This window comes from Mus musculus, chromosome 3, assembly GCF_000001635.26.
Source record: "Mus musculus strain C57BL/6J chromosome 3, GRCm38.p6 C57BL/6J".
Lineage (NCBI taxonomy): Eukaryota > Metazoa > Chordata > Mammalia > Rodentia > Muridae > Mus > Mus musculus.
In genome coordinates this window covers 120,448,013-120,469,565 of record NC_000069.6, presented here as the reverse complement: position 1 = coordinate 120,469,565, position 21,553 = coordinate 120,448,013, and the positions used below count along the sequence as shown (strand labels likewise).

Sequence of the window (21,553 nt, the reverse complement as noted above, 5' to 3'; positions counted from 1 at the left end):
GTGCTATGATAAAACTCTCGTGAATGATATAAAGCTCAGTCAAGACTTTAGGACAAGAGTATCAAGAATCCTCCCTGTGAGGTCATGCTGTTATTCAGGAACCTAGGTAGAACTGGAAACCATCATGTTAAGCTAGGAGAAACCCGGCTCAGAAATGCACAGATCAGCTTTTTTCTCTTATAGATGGAAAACAAAACATACAATAAAACGAAAGTAGAAAGAGGATCTTTGGGATGAGGAAAGGGACAGTAGGAAGGGGAGGGAAGAAAGCCAAAGTAGTAGGATTTGAACATGAGCAACTCATGTTGATATATGTATGAAATTGCCACAATGAAACAACATATTCTGAGCAATTAACATACAGTAACAGAGTGCAAAGTTTAAAACAATAAATAGTTCTAGAATTTCTGTGTCAGCTGTTCTGGCAAGTGTGAAAATCAGGATTGGAGTGGAGGGCCCTGGTGTCCACTGAGAGCACATGCGTGTATTTTTCTCATCACTAGACTGTAAATCTCTTGGCAAAGGGGAGAGCCTTTCCTTGTTTCTTATCCCAGGAGTGCCGGTTCTTAGAAAAGCTGTGTCTTAATTCAATTTACAGAGCTTCAGCACAAAGCTGACTTGGAAGCCATGAAAAGAATTCTGTCTGCAGAGAGTTGACCAGAGTTAATGTGTAATTCTCAGCTCCATGGAGAAAACTAGCACCTGTGCTAGCCCGTCACATCACCTCTGACCATTATAACTTCATGGACAAGTCATGTGGCAATTCTTGTGTGGTACAGAGAACAACACTGGAGAGGTTAATGACAAGCTGGGGCAGGGAGGGGTCTTCAAAACCCCTTGTAAGGAACCAAAATGCTTTAACATGCAACTTCATGTTACTGAATTCTAGAAGCCTGAGTTTATCTCTTTAAAGGGCATTAGGGAAAATATTATTGTGTTGACATGATATTTTTCCCTTCAGAAATCTTGTCTGTGACCTAGACAGATATAACTTGTAATGTGAGTGGTAATGGAACTAAATGCTTAAGACCGTGGTGCTTTTTGACATGGCTTAATGGCAAAATGTCCAAAGAAAATATTTTTTGGTGCTTTTATTTGGGGATAGCTTTTGTCTCTCGTTTCTCCAATGTCTGAGTGATAAGGCGTGGCTGCTGTTTTTGAGGTGGAAAGTCACCCAATTGATTTTGCTTTTATCTTTCCCCCTAAACCTAAAGAAGTAAGATGTAGCCCAGATTTTACCCAGGATGCTGGCTATAGTCTGGCTCTACTCCATCCATCCATCCATCCATCCATCCATGGATTGATTCATCCTTCCGTCTATGTATCTTTGTGTTATTCTCTCTCTCTCTCACACACACACACACTCTATTCATCTATCATCCATCTCTCAACTATCTATCTATCTATCTATCTATCCATCTATCTTCATTATCATCTCTCTCTGTCTCATTTTCTGTCTGTTTCTCTGGGTCTCTGTCTGTCTTTGTCTCTTTCTTTCTCTCATTGTAGCCAGCCTCTTCTCCCACAGAACAAAAGGCTTTGAACAAGATGAAGTAGATGCTGTTTGGTGTTCATGTGTCTATTCTTACAAAGTCCCTATAAAGAAGATACTATTACCATTATCTCTGTTTGTACAGGAGGAATCAGAGTAAAGCAGGTGGAGTCAATTGTCCATTTTTCACATTGGGGATGACTGAATTTGCATGATCTGATAGTCATGAGACAACACTGACTTTTAAAGTAAGGCAATATATGCACATCAGGACCCCATTCAAAGGACATCATCTACAGTGTTTAGTCATAGTGGAATGCAGTGCATGCAGGGGAAAACGACAGAGGTACATACCCACTCATGTCATTTGCGTTCACATCATTTGATGAATGATGCATCAGAGTTTTTTTCCTGGGAAGACACAGTGGGTGCACAGATCTGAGCACACACACACACACACACACACACACACACACACACACACACCTACTCAATCCAGAAAGAGAACTAGAGACATTGAAATTTAAGTTAGGGAACTGCTGTACTAGTATTGTATTACCAACTAGAGTATGAATCAGGCAATGCTTACAGGAGCAGGGATAACACAAAACAGGCGTCTACCCCAACATGGGTGACAATGCAGAATCTGCAGTCCTGGAGCTCTCTACACAATAGGCAGGCAACCAGTAGGAATGTCTTCTAGGCAGCTTATCTGACATGAGTCACCTGTACCAACTTCTGTTTATGCCCTTTATAATTAAGCCCATACATCTTATAAACTCAAGGCAGGATTTGGAGAACTTAAAATTCTTGCAAATTTCTGCCCTCCCAAGTGCTCAGGAACATTGAATTGTGTTTCCCCTGAGTCTATTGTGTGGCCCTCTAAACCATGGAAGGATGTTACAATAGGAAGAAGCTGCTATACAGTAATGACTGAAAGGGACCAATAGGTTTTCTGGGAAGTGATTTGTACCTTTCCTCAAATGTTTGAAAGATTTAAAGAGCAGCACAACACAAGAAGTAGGACTAAGCCTACAGGCAAGAAAGGTCTGTAGAAGATGCTTAGAATAAGGGATTTGTAAACCATGGAAGGTTCTCTTAAATAAGCTCAGGCAAGAGATGACAAGTTCTCTTTTCAAATAATAGTTACAGAGCTCACACTAGATGTAAGGGACTCCTCTAGAAAACAGCTAGTAGGGACCAGAGAGTGCAATCTCATGCCTTCAGGGAATGTTGATTTCAGTAAAATGGGTTAAATAAAGGTAATTCAATATGTAGGTGCACTGAAATGTGAATGTGAAAATATAAGTAAAGATGCTTCCGAGAGAAACACTGAAGAGAAGTAAAGAAACAGGTGAGAGTGACTCAGATGATGGGCTAATTTATGTAGAGTTTAATAAAACTTTATTGACACAATGATGCTTGTCAAAATCTCTCAAAAGAAGAGGAATAGTGCCCTATATGAAGATACTGGAAAAGAGGACTTCAGGGTAAGACATCCCTTAATGTCTGTGTATTCTGTAAGTCTAAGATGGCCTGCAGCAAATTGGTGTTGCCAAGAGAAACGGTATTCGGAGATAATGTTAGAAGGGATTGAGGTAGAACCTGATAGAGTGTCGAAAGCCTTTTATGTAAAGTTTAAGGTGACCTGTTGAGAAGAAAAAGAACTTGAGAAGAAGAAGAATTTGATTTAACTTGCCTTTTGCAGTGAGTCATTCTTAGGCTAGAACGATGGCTCAGTTCATAAAATACTTGCCCTAAAAACCTGGGGACCCTAATTCAATTCCGAGGCCCCCTGGGCCCTGAAAAGTTCATGAACTAAAAGCATCAGGGTAGCTGAGAAACTACCTACAGAAAAGCTGACAGGCTGATAACATCTGCAGGGGGAGCTAGGAAGCTTCAGGCAAGAAGGTCAGCACACCAACCTCCATTGGTATTTACAGCTTTGAGGCTGAGGGTAGCTGATCTGCAGATGGAATCTTCCACCCTAAAAAAATAACACCCTAAGGCCTTAATACACAGGCTCCCTCTGAGATATTGCCGTCCTTCATCTTTTGAATAAAAGGCAGTCTGCTTCTGTTGAGGTTCCTCTCCTTCATTTTACTTTTACTTTCCTGACCAACGGGAACTAAGGGTCGCTCGCCCAAGGTGGGGAACTGCAGTGACAATTTTAGAGTTTGGTATCTTTAAAAAAGCTGCAGAAGTATTGTGAAGATGTTTTCCTTTTAATTCCAGGTGTGGGATATAGGGGGCTGCCTCAGATTATCCACAGCAGCTGACTATGATTTGCCTCATGCTCCAGCAGGGACATGATTTTTCCAGGGGCAGATAGTTTATGCAATTTGTGTGACATTTGGAATTCTGGGGACGTTTCAGAAGGTATATAAATGCTAGGGCCCCAAAAGGCAGTGTGTGTTGTGGATTGTTGGTTGGTAGCTGTTAGTTGTTGTTGGTCATGGTACTTGTGTACAAAGAAGAGAGAAGAAATTAGATATTCTGAAGTTGAAGATCAACCTTGCCCCAAGGAACTCAATGTCCCTAATCATCAGTAAGTAGTCTAATGATAATGTCACAGCCTCTCCCCCCTATCGCTTTTGTTCTTCTATGTAGTATTAGGGGGTTGCAAGATTGGAGAAAGTTGGAAGAAAGAAGAATTCACAAAATAGCCAAAGTTAGGCTACAAGGAATCACTTTATAAATCCCACTGTTGAGAAGGAAGAGACAGCCAGATCCATAGAGGTTGTTGGCCAGACAGCCAATCTTAGTGAACCAGCCTGATGGCTGGTAGGAGACCCAGTCTCACAAAACAAGGTATACAATAACTCAGGAAGAATGATACATACAAATGCCTGTGTTCAGTTATTTTGTGACAAAAATACTTGCATAATTTATATTTATTCTTTGAAAATTATGTTCATGTATACAATGTATCTTGATGACATCATTCCATATGTCCCTACCTCCAACTCACCATTAACTTTCCACACCTAGTCTCCCCCCTAATTTCCTGTCCTATTTTTTTTCTTTTATAATTCACCAAGTTCAATTAGTGATGTCTGTGTGAACCGGGTTGTAGGGTCATCCACTGGAGAATGGATAACATGTAGCAACAACTGGCTACTGCCCCAAAGAAAATGACTCTCCACCAGCAGCCATCAACTGTCAATGAAGCCTCAGCTAAGGGTGAGATCTTGAAAACTCCTTTCTTACTCATGCTGGAAATCTTAGCTGGCTTGGTCTTATTCAATTCTTGTGCATGTATAACCTCTGCTACTATGAATTCTATGTCCTAAATTCCTAACTTCTGTGATAGGATATATAATTATCTATTTCTTTTTTTTCAAGCTGAAAAATTTCATTATTTTTACAGCAATAATAATTGGTTTTAAATTATCTTTCTCTTTTTTCCCACATTTTTATTAGGTATTTTCTTCATTTACATTTCAAACAACATCCCAAAAGTCCCCTATACCCTCCTCTGCCCTGCTCCCCTACCCACTCACTCCCATCTCCTGGCCCTGGCACTCCCCTGTACTGGGGCATACAAAGTTTGCTAGACCAAGGGGCCTCTCCTCCCTGTGCTGTAAGATCAAGAGTCGACAAATGGGACCTCATAAAATTGCAAAGCTTCTGTAGGGAAAAAGATACTGTCATTAAGACACAAAGGCCACCAACAGATTGGAAAAGAATATTTACCAATCCTAAATATGATCGGAGACTAATATCCAATATATACAAAGAGCTCAAGAAGCTGAACTTTAGAAATTCAAATAACCCCATTAAAAATGGGGTACAGAGCTAAACAAAGAAATCTCAACTGAGGAATACCAAAGGACTGAGAAGCACTTGAAAAAATGTTCAACATCCTTAATCATCAGGGAAATGCAAATCAAAACAACCCTGAGATTCCACCTCATATCCGTCAGAATGGCTAGAATCAAAAATTCAGGTGATTACAGATGCTCCTCCATTGCTGGTGGGATTGCAAGCTTGTACAACCACTCTGGAAATCAGTCTGGCGGTTCCTCAGAAAACTGGACATAGTACTACCAGAAGATCCAGCAATACCTCTCTCCTGGGCATATACCCAGAAGATGTTCCAACTGGTAATAAGGACACATGCTCCACTATGTTCATAGCAGCCTTATTTATAATAGCCAGAAGCTGGAAAGAACCCAGATGCCCCTCAACAGAGGAATGGATACAGAAAATGTGGTACATTTACACAATGGAGTACTACTCAGCTATTAAAAACAACGAATTTATGAAATTCTTGGGCAAATGGATGGATCTGGAGGATATCATCCTGAGTGAGGTAAACCAATCACAAAAGAAGTCACTTGATATGCATTCACTGATAAGTGGATATTAGCCCAGAAACCTAGAATACCCAAGACACACCCTCTGAAACACAAGAAAATCAGGAATGAAATATCCATGGAAGGAGTTGCAGAGACAAAGTTTGGAGCTAAGACGAAAGGATGGACCATCCAGACACTGCCCCACCGGGGGGGTCCATCCCATAATCAGCCACCAAATGCAGACACTGTTGCATGCGCCAGCAAGATTTTGCTGAAGGGACCCTGATATAGATGTCTCCTGTGAGGCTTTGCCTGTGCCTGGCAAATACAGAAGTGAATGCTCACAGTTATCTATAGGATGGAACACAGGGCCCCCAATGGAGGAGCTAGAGAAAGTACCCAAGAGCTGAAGGGAGTCTGCAACCCTATAGGTGGAACAACATTATGAACTAATCAGAACCCCCAGAGCTCGTGTCTCTAGCTGCATATGTAGCAGAATTATCTATTTCTAATTATAGATATTCGGTATATATAAAGATATTGCCTGGTCCTGGAAACTTTGCTAGTATATGGAGTTTCCAGCCTTCAATTATTTTCATGCTTTTTAAGCCTTTGGAACAATACTGTAAGTCAGGTACAACAGCTAACTATCAGCAGTTCCTCTTTAAAAGTAGCTATGGATCTTTATTATTATTACATAATGTGTACACCCTTACCACATTCTTCTTTACATTACCAATGTGTGAATTTGCAAAGAACAAAACCTGTATCTAGGCATTTGTTTTGTAGCCTTTCCAGAGCTAGAAGTTTCTTTGTGATCCCATGCTCCTTACTGGTGTCTTCCTGGTTGGGATGCCTAGGAATCTCACACAATCAAATACGCAAGCAAAAAAGAAGTCTCATCTGCTTAGGAAAAGGTAAGTCAGTTAATCATTGGAGACATCTCCTAAGTCAGAGAGTTTATTGTAAAGGGTGAATTCTTTATCCCAATAGTGACAGAAGCTGGGTCGAAGCCAATGGAAAGCTTAATTCATGGTTGCACTTTTAATATAGATTAAGCATGGAATGATGTGACACGTTCGGTCTACAGAAATTTGCACATAAGCCAAGGAAGAGAATTCTGAGCACATTAAAACTATAGATGTGACTTTAACAGAGTGGGCATGACTTATACAAAGGTTGGCAATTCTTTGGAGGTCTGTTCACAGGGAACAAATCCATAAGGATACTTCCCTTATGTCCTGACTTTCTTAAGATAGGGAAAAACACACATCCAGTTTTGCCCAGTGAAGACTGATCCACTCCCAAACACAGGTAGCATAATTCCATGACTTGACAATAAATGAAACCATCCATTCCTATACTCGTTCTTTGGTGATTTGATGGTAAAACAATACTTCTTATACAGATACGAAAGTTGATATTCTGCACCAGCTTGAGTAAACTGGAATCACAGAAAACACATGCCTCTGACTTTGTCTATTTTCAGTTACCTAAGGATGGAAGTCCCAGCCTGAATGTGGACAGCACCACCCAGTGAGCTGTATCATTGCATGAGCACTCACATCCACATATCTTTGCTTCTTAAGTGAAGATGTAATGTGATCAGGCACATCACATCACAGCTGCTGAACCTTCTCTATTCTGATGGACTGTATCCCCTCCAACCTTGAGCCAAAATAATCCCTCTATCTTGAAGTTGCTTTTGTCAGTCATTGTGTTACAGCAAGGGAGATGTTATAACTACTCCATATTACACAAAATGTGGTAAGTGAAATATTTCAAAATGCTATTCTACCATTAAGTGTATTAGGCTATACTATACATTTTATAGAGTCATCACATTACTTACTTAACTTTAAAAATGAAAGCAACCTTTGTAGACAGAAGCAACACAACGAGATATGACTTGGTTGCAGCAAATTGAGTGGGGGAAGGACAAAAATAATCATCAGTTAGCAGCTTTCTCTTCATGTTTGGTGGTCATCACTTCTTCTTTCCCCAGGGAATGCACAGATCTCTTGCTGTGTTCACATAAACGTTTCAGTATATGAAAACTTCCCTGTGCTTATATCTGAACTTCTGTGATACACCAGTAGTTGACACTTCTTTAATCTGTACCACTCCCATCCCCAACATGGGACTTTTACAACATTCTGATAAAAGATACATTTTATTGGGTTCAAGAAAGAAGCTAATTATGAAATATACATATATATATGTATATATATATATATATATATATATATACACACACACACATCCAGGGTATATATATATATATATGCTTCTAAACCTACACCTGATTTTGTGGGTTTTCAAAGATGGTTTTCAATCAATACCATCTATGTAGGAACAAGGTTTTGAAAAGTTCGCTACCTTTCCCCAGCTGTTTTAAAATGACTTTCTGCTATTTCTGTAGGTAGGTCACACGTTAATTCATTTTACTTTCAGATGCATAAAAATTATGCGTGAACAAGTCCTCTAGGTTTTAGATAATGTATCGTAACAACTGGAAGGCGGTGCATTCTAACGTGATAATGAAAAGGTTTTCTCTTCAATCAAGCTCTTCCACCATCCACAGCGTTGCTAGAAGGCAGCTCTGGACTAGGGCCTATTCAAGTAAGCCAATGGTCCTTTTGCGGTCTAAACTATTTTCCCAGTGAGTACAGTCCATTGAGTAGTGTTTTTAAAATATCTAGTCTATCACCAACCTTGCACTAGATAATGGAAAATATATTTGGGCCACTTAAAACCCAGCTGGGAAGTCTACTGAATAATTCAAAGAGGTATGTAACCAAATACTTGGTGAGTGACACAGGAATCATGGATTTTCCTTGAGCTTAGTGATTTTGCATTCCTCTCTACCCCCAGGAGGAGGGATGAAAGCAAAGCAAGAGCCAAGAAAATCTTTCCAGTGTCACACCTAATTAGGGGTGGCTAGAGAACCAGGTGCCATTGATTCTAACACTTTGTAAAATGTTTCCCAAGTGGAAACAGAAGAAACACAAGTGGTGTCTGAGTTAACTAGATATGTGTGTGTGTGTGTGTGTGTGTGTGTGTGTGTGTGTGTGTGTGTGTGCCTGTGCGTGTGTGGAGAAAGAGAGAGAGGGAAAGAGAGAGAGAGAGAGAGAGAGAGAGAGAGAGAGAGAGAGAGAGAGAGAGAAATACTTCATACCAAATCATTGTATTGAATATTCAAGACTAAAAGTGGTATATCATTCATGAGTACTTCTAAATTTCCATGAATATGTGACCACATGGAGCAAAGCATTGGCAATTAATACATTCACCATATATTGGACTTAGAGTTGCTGTCATATCAGTAGCACTTGAAGGCATGTTTTTGTTCCTGAATGTGGAAGAAAATGATCATGAAATCAGGGCTGTTGTTGTCAAGTGTTCTCATTTTCATCTTAAAAACTTAGTTCTGTGTGTCCATTGCTACAAGCTTTAGGAAGAGTGATCTCTTATTATTTTTGCGCTGAGGACATCTGTCCTTTAGTTTTTTCTTGTTTCTCTGAGGTATGTTCAATTTGAGAACAACCAGATAGTCCACTGATTATAGTCAGATGCTACCTAGTGTTTGGCCCGGAATGTTCGAATGGGGATATAAGTTCCAAATTATTTTAGTGTAAAATGCTCTCTACTGAAAATGTTGGCTCCCACATATCAAATCATAATTATGCATGCCTGCCATGTTGTTATATGTCTAATTTAACAACTACCTTTAAAGAAGAAGCTCTAATATATGTTATCCCTACAGAAGTTTGTAGTAAAATAGCAATATTTAATTTAAATGTTTTTATTATGTTTATTTATCTTATGTGTGTATGTGTTGGGGTGCAATCATGCTGCTTTGTGTGCTGAAGTCAGAGGACGGCTTACTGCAGTAAGTTCTTCCAACCATGAGGGTCCCCGAGATTAATCTCAGGTTGACAGCAAGTGCCTTTACCCAAGGAGCCACCTTATCCATTCTGATAAGTTTAAATTGAACCATAACTGCCAGATTGGGATTCATTTAGCATAATACATAAACATTTGAATTTATTATTGTCTATTTTGTCAAATTGTATTTAAAGATCCTCTATATAAAGTCTTTTACTTCCAGTTTTATTCTGTGCTATGAATAATATCTAAAGTATAAATTTGGTTATATTCATAAGCATTATATCTGTGTCTACTTTATATTGTTCACAGGAAGTTTCCATGAGAATCTTCTCATGTAACATTTTATAGACTAACAGCTTCATTTAAATGGATTCACAAATAGTTTTTCATAAACTAGCTAATATAGGAATATATACTTGCCCTTAACTATTTCAGCTTTTCCTCAAATATGATACACATGTGTAGTTCTTAAAGTCCTTGAGGATAATTTAAAAATGAAAATATAGAAGAACCTTTGGAGGATATCTAATCTTTCATGGTGATGCCAAACCACTGCCACTGCTACTCTTCGCACAGCTCAAGTGGACCCTCAGTAGGAATCCATTGCACTTGACCTATTCAATTACGTGCACGTGTGTGTTTGCATGAGGATATATGCATGTGAGAACAGGAGCGTGTAGAGGCCAGAGGCAGTGGGTCAGCCTGGAGCTGGAGTTATAGGCAGCTGTGTTGCATGATGTGGACGCTGGGAAGAGAGCTCTGGTCTTGGACTAGAGCACTAAAAGTTCTTCACTGCTGGGCCATCTCTCCAGCCCCAGAGCAATTTTAGAGAGGTCATTCTATGCCCTTTTCATTCCTCCAGCTTCTAAATATGAATTGATGCTTGCCTCTTACCACGTTGCTTTACTTCGCTGAATATTTGCTTTGTTTCCACCACTATGTTGTCCTTTGAAGCTGTTCCCCAGTTGAATGCCTTGGTTGTGCGCATGCATCTTCTAAGGCCAGAATAAGAAGCTCTGATCAGTCTTGTCTCTCATGTCTATGTTTTCCTCATAGGAGACAAAAATACAGCCATGCCAGATGTTGGGTGTCATAGCCAACTTTTTTTTTGATATTTGGAGCCAGTGAGTTCTATGTGAAGTTCTCCTGGGTTCCCTGAAGGTCGTGAGATGATGACAATTTTTACTTTGTCTATGATCTATAATTTCTATCTGAAATGTCTATGAACTATGCTGAAGACTTGGTTTCCAGCCAGGTTGTGCTGAACGGCAACAAAAAAAAAATTTAAGAAGTAAGGTTAGTAGGAAGAAGTTAGGTTACCTTTGAAGGGGACACGGAGACCCTCTCTCCTCCCCGTCTTTCTCATTTTGCTTGCTGTCACAGGGTAGCCACACCTCTTCTGACATGAGGCCTTGTGATGATGTTCAGCCTTTCCACTATCCAAAGAGCACTGAGTCAAGCAAGAATGGACGACAAGTCTGGAACTATGAGCCCAAACCTGCTTTTACATTGATGGTTGTGGTGAAGAAAAGTGGGGATTCACATAAGTGGCGTGGATCGCAAAGTCACTGAAAAGAAACAGGTAGAGACATTTTGTAAACATTCTGTTCTTAATGCTAAATGGAGAGAAATGTTCTATAAATTATTCTGCTGTTATCTGCGGCAGAGGGCTATCCAAATGACTAAGGACCTGAACCCAGCAAGAGAGAGTACAAAGAACATCCTCGCAACCTCCACATCCGGTTTGGTCTATGCCGTTCCATGTCATGATAGTTCTGTCAGCAATTCAGATTCTTTTAAACTGTACGTCAAGGAACAGGGGTTGGTAAAACGGACTCCTTCAACTTCCTGCTTTAAGTGTATTTTATTTTGAGAATTGCATAAAAGTCAAGCTAAAATATTTCCGTTTAGAGACAACCACTAAAGTTCAGTGAGTCCATTGTCAGTTGGAAAAGAAACTAGAATTCTAGAAACTTTTCAAACAGGGCAAAGTGCAGAAGTTGTTTTCTTACAAAGCTAAACACTGGAGTCAGCTAACTTTTCTGCAGACACCAGCTCTAAGCATCTTATTTGTTGCCCTGATGCTGCGGGCTTCAGAGTCTCTCACTGACAGACACTTGTGGGGCTCACCCTCAACCCCTTCAATTCTCGTTATGTTTGTTGTCTTGCATGAAGAACACAGTGTAACGTCTCCTGTTTGCTCTCTGATGCTCTCTAACCTAAAATTGGACTTTTCTCCCTCAGACAAGTGCAAACACAGGAAGCTTCAAGTGTTCCTCTTCTGCCACCGTGGTTCACGGAAGTCTTTCCTCTCCATCATACGTCTGTCTTTTGCTTTTCAGAATAAAAGCAGGCGGTGAGGTTTAACCTTAAACTCAAGAACCTCCTGCTTAATGTTTAGACATTTGTAACATTTGCACTAGTACAATAATATGCAGGAACTATTTTCCCTGCGGTTCATGCACTATGGTTAGCCTCCCATGTCACTTTCTACTGAAATCAACACAAGCTGTTGGGAATTTTTTTGGTTTTAGTCCTTGCTACTTTGCTCCCCAGTTATGTTATCCTCAAATTTCAGTCTATTAATACTAAAAATAATTTTCTTTCTTAATTCTTTTCTGGTAGGATAGAGTAACTAACCTTGCTGAGTTATTACTAACTGCTTTCCTGTGCAATGGAAGGTGTTGAATAAATGTGGATTTATCAAAACAAAGAAAAATAGAGCTGTAGGATAATTGTCAGTGACCAATGTACATAGCACATATGTATCATTAAAAAAAAAACAAAATCAATTGACATAAAGTTAATCTGGCCTATTAATTTAAAATAACATGACATTTACTGAAATCAATTTAATTCTCCATTACTTGTTTTCAGTGGGCTCTCTTGAGTATTCAAGTGACCTTATACATTTACTTTTGTTCTCATTAAACTTTGCCACTGTTGAATAAATAAAGTGGTAATTTGTAAGTGGCAGTAAGAATGTGTCTTTAGCATTGATGTTTGGTGGTGTATTCTTACATTGCATATATATGTATATTACATATATATGAAAATATATTTCATTAAAACTTAGTATTTGTGTATATATTTGCAATGTTTATATATACATATGTGTATTACATATACATATATATGCATACATATTGCACATAATATATGTATTCACATATATATATGCACATATATGTGTGATATACACACACACAGAGATGCATACACACACACATATATATATCACAAATATGTACGTACACACATACACACACACACACACACACACACACACATATATATATATATATATATATATATATTTATATATATATAATTGAGAAAGAGAAAAGTTCATACTGTAGGATAAAACCGACCCTGCATCTATAAATTGAGTCACCAAACAAATGTTTTGTATTCTCAAAGGCAAGTGATGCTGGGTGATTTTTCTCGGAGAGATATTACCCTTAAATAATTCATATTACTTGCTTTTAGGGGAATGAAGTTCAGGTATAAAGTATCAATTTTTGATGCTTCAAGTCGTAATTCTGAGTCATAGTGTGACATAAAATTTTGTTTTCAAGCATGTGGAAAGGATTCTTTCTAGTTTAATATTAGTTTGAATTTAGAAATTTCGACAGTGTTTTCTCACTTTATAATAATAAAATATAATTTCACTATGAGTAATAAAAGACACTCATCCTGATAGTTTGTGAACCTGTCACCAAACACATTACTTCTACAATACCTGCTTATATCGTTCTTCTAGTTTAGTGATTGTTATCAGTTTCTTTTAAGAATTTTTATACTCCTCATATAATTATATAAAATCTCATTCAATGGGGCCACAGGAAATTTCACTACTAGTCTATAATTTCCCACTCAGTATAAATTCTAAGAACAAGTACATATTTGTATATTATATACCATATTCTTTATATCAATCATATATCATGTTATATGTTACATGTTACATATTATATACCACATGTTACATCTTATATATTATATATTTCATGTTATATATCATATCACAAATCATATATCACATATCACATGTAATACATTATTACATATTACACGTTACATGTTACATTTTGTACATTAATTTAAATATATATTTGTTTTCCTTAATTCATCTTCAGAGAGAAACAAGATGGTTGTGTCTGATACTCCTGAATATTGTTTTCTAAATTAGCATATGTGGCTCAGGAGTATCTATCCTCTCAATGTCCCCAAAATACAGCTGTCAGCCACGTTTTCTACCACTTGACCAGTCATCACTCATTAACTCAATCTACAACTGTAAGCATTTCCTATCCCTCATATTCCATGGGCCAGCTTCTTTCTTCCTCCGTCAAGGCTCTCTTCAATTCCTCCCAAAGCCAGAGAGGGTTGAACTTTGACTCAAACTGTTGCTTACGTTTTTCCCCAGTGACGTCATCCCAGTATTGTGCGTGATCCAAATAGGTTTCTTCGGGAAACAAAATTTCATTAAGAAAGTATTTCCTAAGCTTACTCTTTGTATTTAAAACAACAGCTTGCACTCTTTATTTAAAACCTAATGCTCACACGCACATGTGCAAGTATCTACATTTACTATTCCCTGTGTAGGAACATCTTCAGAAGCTCAAGTTAGATAAATTTGGGGGTGGTAATACATATGTCTTACATTGGGAATCTTCTAAATTGTAGATGACAATTTTTTGGTAGTCATATTTAATGACAATTGTTATGGCTGTTTTCTAGGTGGTCAAAAGGAGCAACATGGAAGGCAAATGAAGAATCTTCCAGTCTCCGTACCGAGATCTTCCTTTGGTCACTGAGGAAGAGCTTCGCTTAAGCCGATTATATACTGCTCCTTTTGAATCAACTCTATTGAGAGAGACTTGACTTTTAAAATACTCCTCATATTCACTTTATGTGCACGAGTGCTTTGCTTAGATGTGTGTTTGTGCACCATGTGTGTCTAGTGCCAGCAGAAGCCAGAAGAGGGTATCAGGTTCCCTGGAAACTGGAGTTCCAGGTGGTTGTAAGCCACCACATGGGTGCTGAGAATCGAACTTCTCTCTCTTGTATGGTCAGCAAATGTTCTTAATTGCTGAGCCATGAGATATAACTTCCGAAAAAGTAAAATATACTTTGCTAATTGCACACTCTGAAAATGTTGACAAAGACATTCCGATGTATACCTTCTCCTATCACAATCCAGGTAAGGATTATTTTTACTGCCCCAACATATGCATTTGTGACTCTACCCAGGCGGTTCCTTTCATCTTTCTTGGCTCAGGAATCCAGGGTACTCAGCCACATTTTATATGTAAAGAGTTCATCAAAAATAGAATTATACAATGCGTTCTTCCCGTATATCTGGATTATTTTGGCCTGGAGCCATCCCAATGGATACGGTTTTCATTTATGTTAACCTATGACAGCTGATACTGAACAGTTTATGATATTGGCTCCTTTTCATCTTTTCTGTGATTTATCTGTTCAGATGTCTGTCCAATTGTCATCATGTTATTTCTTTCAAATTATAGAATTGTAACAGTTCACTATATGTTTGGGTGCTGGTCCATTTTTACAGCTATGTGGTATGAACATTTTCACTCATGTGTATCACTTTTATTATCTTAAGCAGCTTGGTTGTGATGGACTCATTTTTTATAATACTAAAGATTTATTTATTTTATTTATATGAGTACACTGTAGCTGTCTTCAGACACACCAGAAGAGGGCATTCGATCCCATTACAGATGGATGTGAGCCACCATGTGGTTGTTGAGAATTGAACTCAGAACCTGTGGAAGAGCAGTCAGTGCTCTTAACCACTGAGCCATCGCTCCAGTCCCAATACTTCTAAATATTATTGACAAGGAGTGCATCACATTTTCAATTTTTCATCTATTTTCTACCATTTTCTTTTCACTGTTTTATTGTTTTACACATTCTATAATCCCAATATTTTAATTAGTTCTGTATATTATGTGAAGTGAAGATCACAAATCTTTGGTAAACATTGCTGGTCCATTTTCCTTACTTCCTCTTTCTCCTCCTCTCTCATTTTCCTGGTTCTCAGCTATGTGTCACATGCTGTATATGTGTATACATATATACATATACATATATAACTTATAAGTATATATTGATATGTTAATATATAATTATACATTATTATCTATAATATGCATTTTATTTTCCTGAGACATTTTAATCTAGTAAGGAAAAAAAATTCCTCTAGGGTATATGGACAACACACGAAGTAGGAGGTGGTGAGGCTTTGAAGAAGACTAAATATGTCCCTGGGTCTCATTTGTTTTTATGTGTTAGCTTTCTTGGTATTTCAAGAATACTTAGTAGGTGACCAAAAAAAAAAAAAAAAAAAAAACTGGTTAAGAATAATCCAATCACAAAAGGAGTCACTTGATATGAATTCACTGATAAGTGGATATTAGTCCAGAAACCTAGAATAGCCAAGATACAATTTGCAAAACACAAGAAAATCAAGAAGTAGGAAGAATAGGGAACAAAATACCCATGGAAGGAGTTACAGAGACAAAGTTTGGAGCTGAGATAAAAGGATGGATCATCCAGAGACTGCCCCACCCGGGGATCCATCCCATAATCAGCCACCAAACCAGACACTATTGCATATGCCAGCAAGATTTTGCTGAAAGGACCCTGATATAGCTATCTCTTGTGATGCTATGCCAGTGCCTAGCTAATACAGAAGTGGATGCCCGAAGTTATCTATAAGATGGACCACAGGGCCCCCAATGGAGGAGCTAGAGAAAGTACCCAAGGAGCTGGAGGGGTCTGCAACCCTATAAGTGGAACAACAATATGAACTAATCAGTACCCCCAGAGCTCGTGTCTCTAGCTGCATATGTAGCAGAAGATGGCCTAGTCGGCCATCATTGGGAAGAGAGGCCCCTTGGTCTTGCAAACTTTATATGCACCAGTACAGGGGAATGCCAGGGCCAAGAATTGGGAGGGAACAGGGTGGTGGGAAGGTATAGGGGACTTTTGGGATAACATTTGAAATGTAAATGAAGAAAATATCTAATAAAAAATTTTTAAAAAGAGAGAGAGAGATCTTGCAATATCAGTGAAGGCCCAAAACAACAGGGCAGCCGCAGTAATGAGATATAGTTGGGTTCTATAAATATAGGTGAAAGGTAGCATTGATGTGATTAGTAATAGATTTAATAGAGGATATGCAAAAGAGAGATAAGTCAGGGCTACCATGGAGGTTTGGCCTGAGTAACTAGAAAGAAAAAGTGCTTTCCTATTTAGCAAGTAAGTACACATTCGGTAAGATAGCGGGAATCTCAGTGTGGTGGTTTGACAAATGGTCCTCATAGGCCCATCTGGAGCGGCACTACTAGGAGGTGTGGCCTTATTGAAGGAAGTGGTCACTGGGCATAGGCTTTGAGGTCTCCGATGTTCACATTTCCAGTGCAGAAGTTGTTTTCTGCTGCCTTCAGATCAAGATGCAGAACTCGCAGCAACCTCTCCAATGCCACATCTTCCTGCTTGCTACCATGTCTCCCACCATGATGACAATAGACTGAAACTCTGAACTGTAAATCAGAGCCAATTAAATGTTATCTTTTCTAAGAGTGGTGATGTCATGGTGTCTCTTCACAGCAATAAACCCAAACTAAGACACCCAGCAGTGCCAGGAACTCACTTGATGGTGGTGGTCAGTATGTTTTCTGTAGATCCCCCCCCCCACACACACACTAATAATCACTTTCTATTAGTTTATGCTCAGAGTTGACATTTTTGCTTTATCACGTTTGAGATATGCCTAGCTAAACACAAGTAAGGGGTGGAGAAGCAACGGATTGGCAGTTTGCACATTGATGCAGTTACAATGACAATCCAGACCAGAAAATTCAGTCATGGAGAAAAGCAGATATGAAGTATAGATGGTTAATGGCCTTAGAAAGGTGGTAGAGGGAACAGAGTGGAAGCTAAGAGACTGCTATACATGTCGAAGAGGTGCAAAGCCAGAAGCAGAATACAGAATTGTTCTTCATACTTAAATCATAGACAAAGCATATACATCAGTGATGCAAAGTTCATGGCCAAATGTTAGGTTCTCATGGCTGTTTAATACCTTGAAGGATGATTGGAAAAGGCCTTTGACACATAACCCCACTGCAATGGAAAGCCAATAACGTGCACAAGTCATCTGGAGAGCCCAAGGAATGTACACTCATGGGTTCATAATCATCAACCAAAGTAAGAGGATTATGTAAATAGATCCTAACAAGATTAATGCAAGATATTGGACACAAAACTTTGTAGACACGTGCTCTTTAAAAGAGCCAAACATCCAGAGACAGAGAGCATCAAAGGCCCATCCGTGGGGAACTAAGGCTATGAGCTGCTAGTTGCAGGGAAAGATGACTAATACTGTGGAAGGTAAACAATCAGGTAAGATTCAAAGGTACAGAGGGTCAGATTGTGGCCACACTGTCTGGTTAGTATACTCTGAGATACAGGAATTTCAAGTATGCAGAACAGAAGGCAGTTATGAGACATCTTGAAATTATTAAGTATGTGCTAATTACTACAGCCACGTGCTTTCTGATTCTCATTCTGTGAGAGTAAACGTGGGCCTCTTCTCTTTCCTTAAATATGGTGCCTCTGAAAGCTCCAGGGGTTCTGAGTCATTGCCATGATGGAATCTGCCTCCCATCTCATGAAATGTTCCTTATACCTTCCAGACAGACCTAAGAAGCAATGATCTACCACATTATCCTTTAATAACAGAGTGCCACTCACTGAGTATAAGCTACAGGAAGACTGGCTGCTATCAATGCCCAGTTATCTAAACCGTCAGGGTCAGGAGCTCTCTGCTTTAGGTGATGATCTAGCCTCGAGAATATTTGATGGCTGGAATATTTTCTTTGGCTAGAAAAAAAAATCAAAGTTATTCACAACATTAAATTCTGAGGGTCATACATGGTGGTCAGTATGGCTTTTATTTGGTTTTCTCTCTTCTACGTGTTGTTGACAAAGGGTGAAGACACAAATGGAATAGAAATTTAATATAAAGCTGTCTTAGGTGCAGAGGCACAGTGGCTGAATAATATCTCTTGAAGCCACAGGTCTTTAAATACAATACTTTTATTGAAAAGAATAGAATATTTCATTTTAAGAATGCATGTGTGGCATGTATACTTCATTTCCTGGTGTGTCTGGGTCATGCCAGGAATTACTCTTTTATTCTTAAAATGAAAATGGACAGACTCTCAGTTGGCTATCTGAAGAACAAGAAAACTATGTGCTCTCTCTCTCTCTCTCTCTCTCTCTCTCTCTCTCTCTCTCTCTGTGTGTGTGTGTGTGTGTGTGTGTGTGTGTGTGTGTGTGTCTTCCTTTTAAGGGTGCATTCCCTACATTAATTTGTCTGTAGAATGCCTGAAATAGTTATTGCTTGTATGATTCTGAGAGCAGAAAATGATGAAGATTTGTTAACTCAACTTTAGGGTACCCAATCTGACACAGCTATGCCGAGGGAAGCATGATTTTATGGGGTTTTCTATGGGTCGCTACCAACTGGAGTCACACAGGAATATTTTTCTGACCTGTGGTCACTCATGGGATTTATTGCTACTTAAGCTTGTCTGGACAATTTGGACCCATTCAATGAGCAGATAATTTATTTGAAGATGAGAGCAAGGCCATCTTAAATACTTCACTGGGTGAAAGGGATACGGGATTACATCATGCCCTAGCATCAAAATGCATAGTTTCTGCAGGTGTGAGAGAGTGCTTTTGCAGAATGGGGCTGCAGAATCCTGTTGATTAGCACAGGGAAGATTTTTTAATTGAGTCAGTCTTCTGATGCCCAGCAGAAATTTGGGCTTAATGTTAGGATGGGGTGGTGGCTCAGTGGAAGAAAGTGCTGGCTGCCAAGGCTGATAGTTTGAGTTCAGTCTCTTGAACCTATGTGGAGGAAGACGAGAATAGACTCCTGTATGCTGTCCTCACAACTCAACCAGTACACCATACCATGCTATGCATGCATCCATATGTGTCTATGTGGAGGAAGGCAAGAACAGGCTCCTGTAAGCTGTCCTCACAACTCAACCAGTACACCGTGCTATGCATGCATCCATGTGTGTCAGCACACACAGTAAACTAAATAAATGAAATTGCATGTGAAGAAGAAATTAGTCTAAGGTTCGATGACAGCTTTGGTTTCCCTTTGACAAACTGAGGCACACAGTCATTAGCAATATTAAGGTTTTTTTTTTTTTTTTTTTTTTTTGGTTCGTTTGCTTTTGCTTTTGTTTCGGATGAAACAGGAAATTCTAAGGCAGCATGGAGAACTTGCTTTCTTAAACTGAAAAGTGGGAAGAGGTAGAAAGGGGGGCAGTCGCTGTCCTTAGCAGGCCCCCAGACCCTGCAAGCAATTATAAGCTGGTTTCAGCAAATGCCGTTGACAGATGCTCTATGTCTTTTGAAGGTAACTGTATCTTTTGACACATCTTAAATCAGGAGCGGGGGTTTATGTCCTGGTGCTTTTTCTACATCTCAGCAGTTCCCAAATGCCTGTCTAAATTCAAGAACACCGATGGCTTGGTAAAAGTGCATTTTATTCCTGGTTTCCAAGCATGGATTATTCTCCCGGTTCACAGACAAAACCTGACAGATTTGGTGTGAAGATTTCTTTCTTGCTTTTTACTTTTATTCAACTTAGGTGCTAAAGTATCATTTTCATCATTCGTAATCATAACACCTTTGGAGACTATATCAACTAATGCCATTTCTGCAATTTATGTTTGAATCTAGTCTCACTAATCTCTATGTTGACAGTACATGCAGTGTTAGCCTTGATTCAACCCAAAATCTACAAGGTTGTGACTTGGGTTTCTAGAAATGGGTGGTTGGAGATCAAAACAAATATTTTTATATTTGATCAAGAAATAATGGATCCAGCCAGAGAATATAACTGAAGAGGGGATCACAAAGATAAGAATCAGAAGATAGGGATGGATGCTATGGAACACTGTCTTTGGGGTACATTGTGACCAACACAATTATGGACACATAGCAGCTAAGCCTATCTGAACAATAAGGCAACAGAGAAGAAACCTGGATGCTAAGGCAGAAGAAGGGGGTGACCAGGAGCCAGTGAGAAGCACGAGAGGGTAAAAGGTGATTCAAGGCATAACATGTTTGTACATGTATGAACTAGTCAAAAAATAATAAAAAGAGACATGAGCACAAAGAATGAGTTAATAGTTCTTGAGATTGTATCTGATTCATTATATAATTAAGCTCATATTCACCTTCTTCCACTTCTTTAATAAACTTTTATTGAATCTCTTCTATGTGCTTGGGATCTGAAACTTTAAAAAAACACACACACACATAATGATCACTCCAAGAAATACATAGCTTCCCACATGGCTTTTTATTAGATTGTTGTAAGACAAGAGTGTCATTAATATTGAGACAAGATGGAAATGGTTGTGTTTCAAGAAAATGCAAGTGGATTGGAATGGGAATCCAGAGGGGGAACATTTTCAATCCAGGAAAACTTGATCAGAGAATGTTGAGTTGGATGTTTGACAACAGGTGAGACCAAACACTTTCTAGGCAAAACCAACCAACCAACCAAACTAAACCACAACATCAAAGCATGTGCAGAGAGGCAGGGGTGAGAAATAGGAGCACATGCAAGGACCATGGCTTTATATTGGATCCTTCTTTAAAAAACCTTTCTTCATTTAGTGCTCTGAGCAGATTCAAATGAGGATGGCAAAGTTTGTATCACCTCAGAGAGCTCTTAGGTAAGTTCAGCAAATCAGAGAGAACTGGATTGAGGATCAGTAAAGGCTCCCTGTCCCACACA

At 38.9% G+C, this 21,553-nt stretch overlaps 1 long non-coding RNA gene across 1 annotated transcript in view; it reads left to right on the top strand.

Annotated features, from left to right (window-relative positions):
- Nucleotides 1–15,232, top strand: part of 6530403H02Rik (RIKEN cDNA 6530403H02 gene) — a 432,399-nt gene extending 417,167 nt beyond the window's left edge. The window contains exons 13-19 of the long non-coding RNA NR_130170.1: nucleotides 4,534–4,675; nucleotides 4,916–5,807; nucleotides 6,583–6,710; nucleotides 7,283–7,560; nucleotides 8,248–8,415; nucleotides 11,068–11,266; nucleotides 14,428–15,232. This is a non-coding gene — a long non-coding RNA (RIKEN cDNA 6530403H02 gene). The remainder of the gene's footprint in view (nucleotides 1–4,533; nucleotides 4,676–4,915; nucleotides 5,808–6,582; nucleotides 6,711–7,282; nucleotides 7,561–8,247; nucleotides 8,416–11,067; nucleotides 11,267–14,427) is intronic.
- Nucleotides 15,233–21,553: the final 6,321 nt, after the last annotated feature.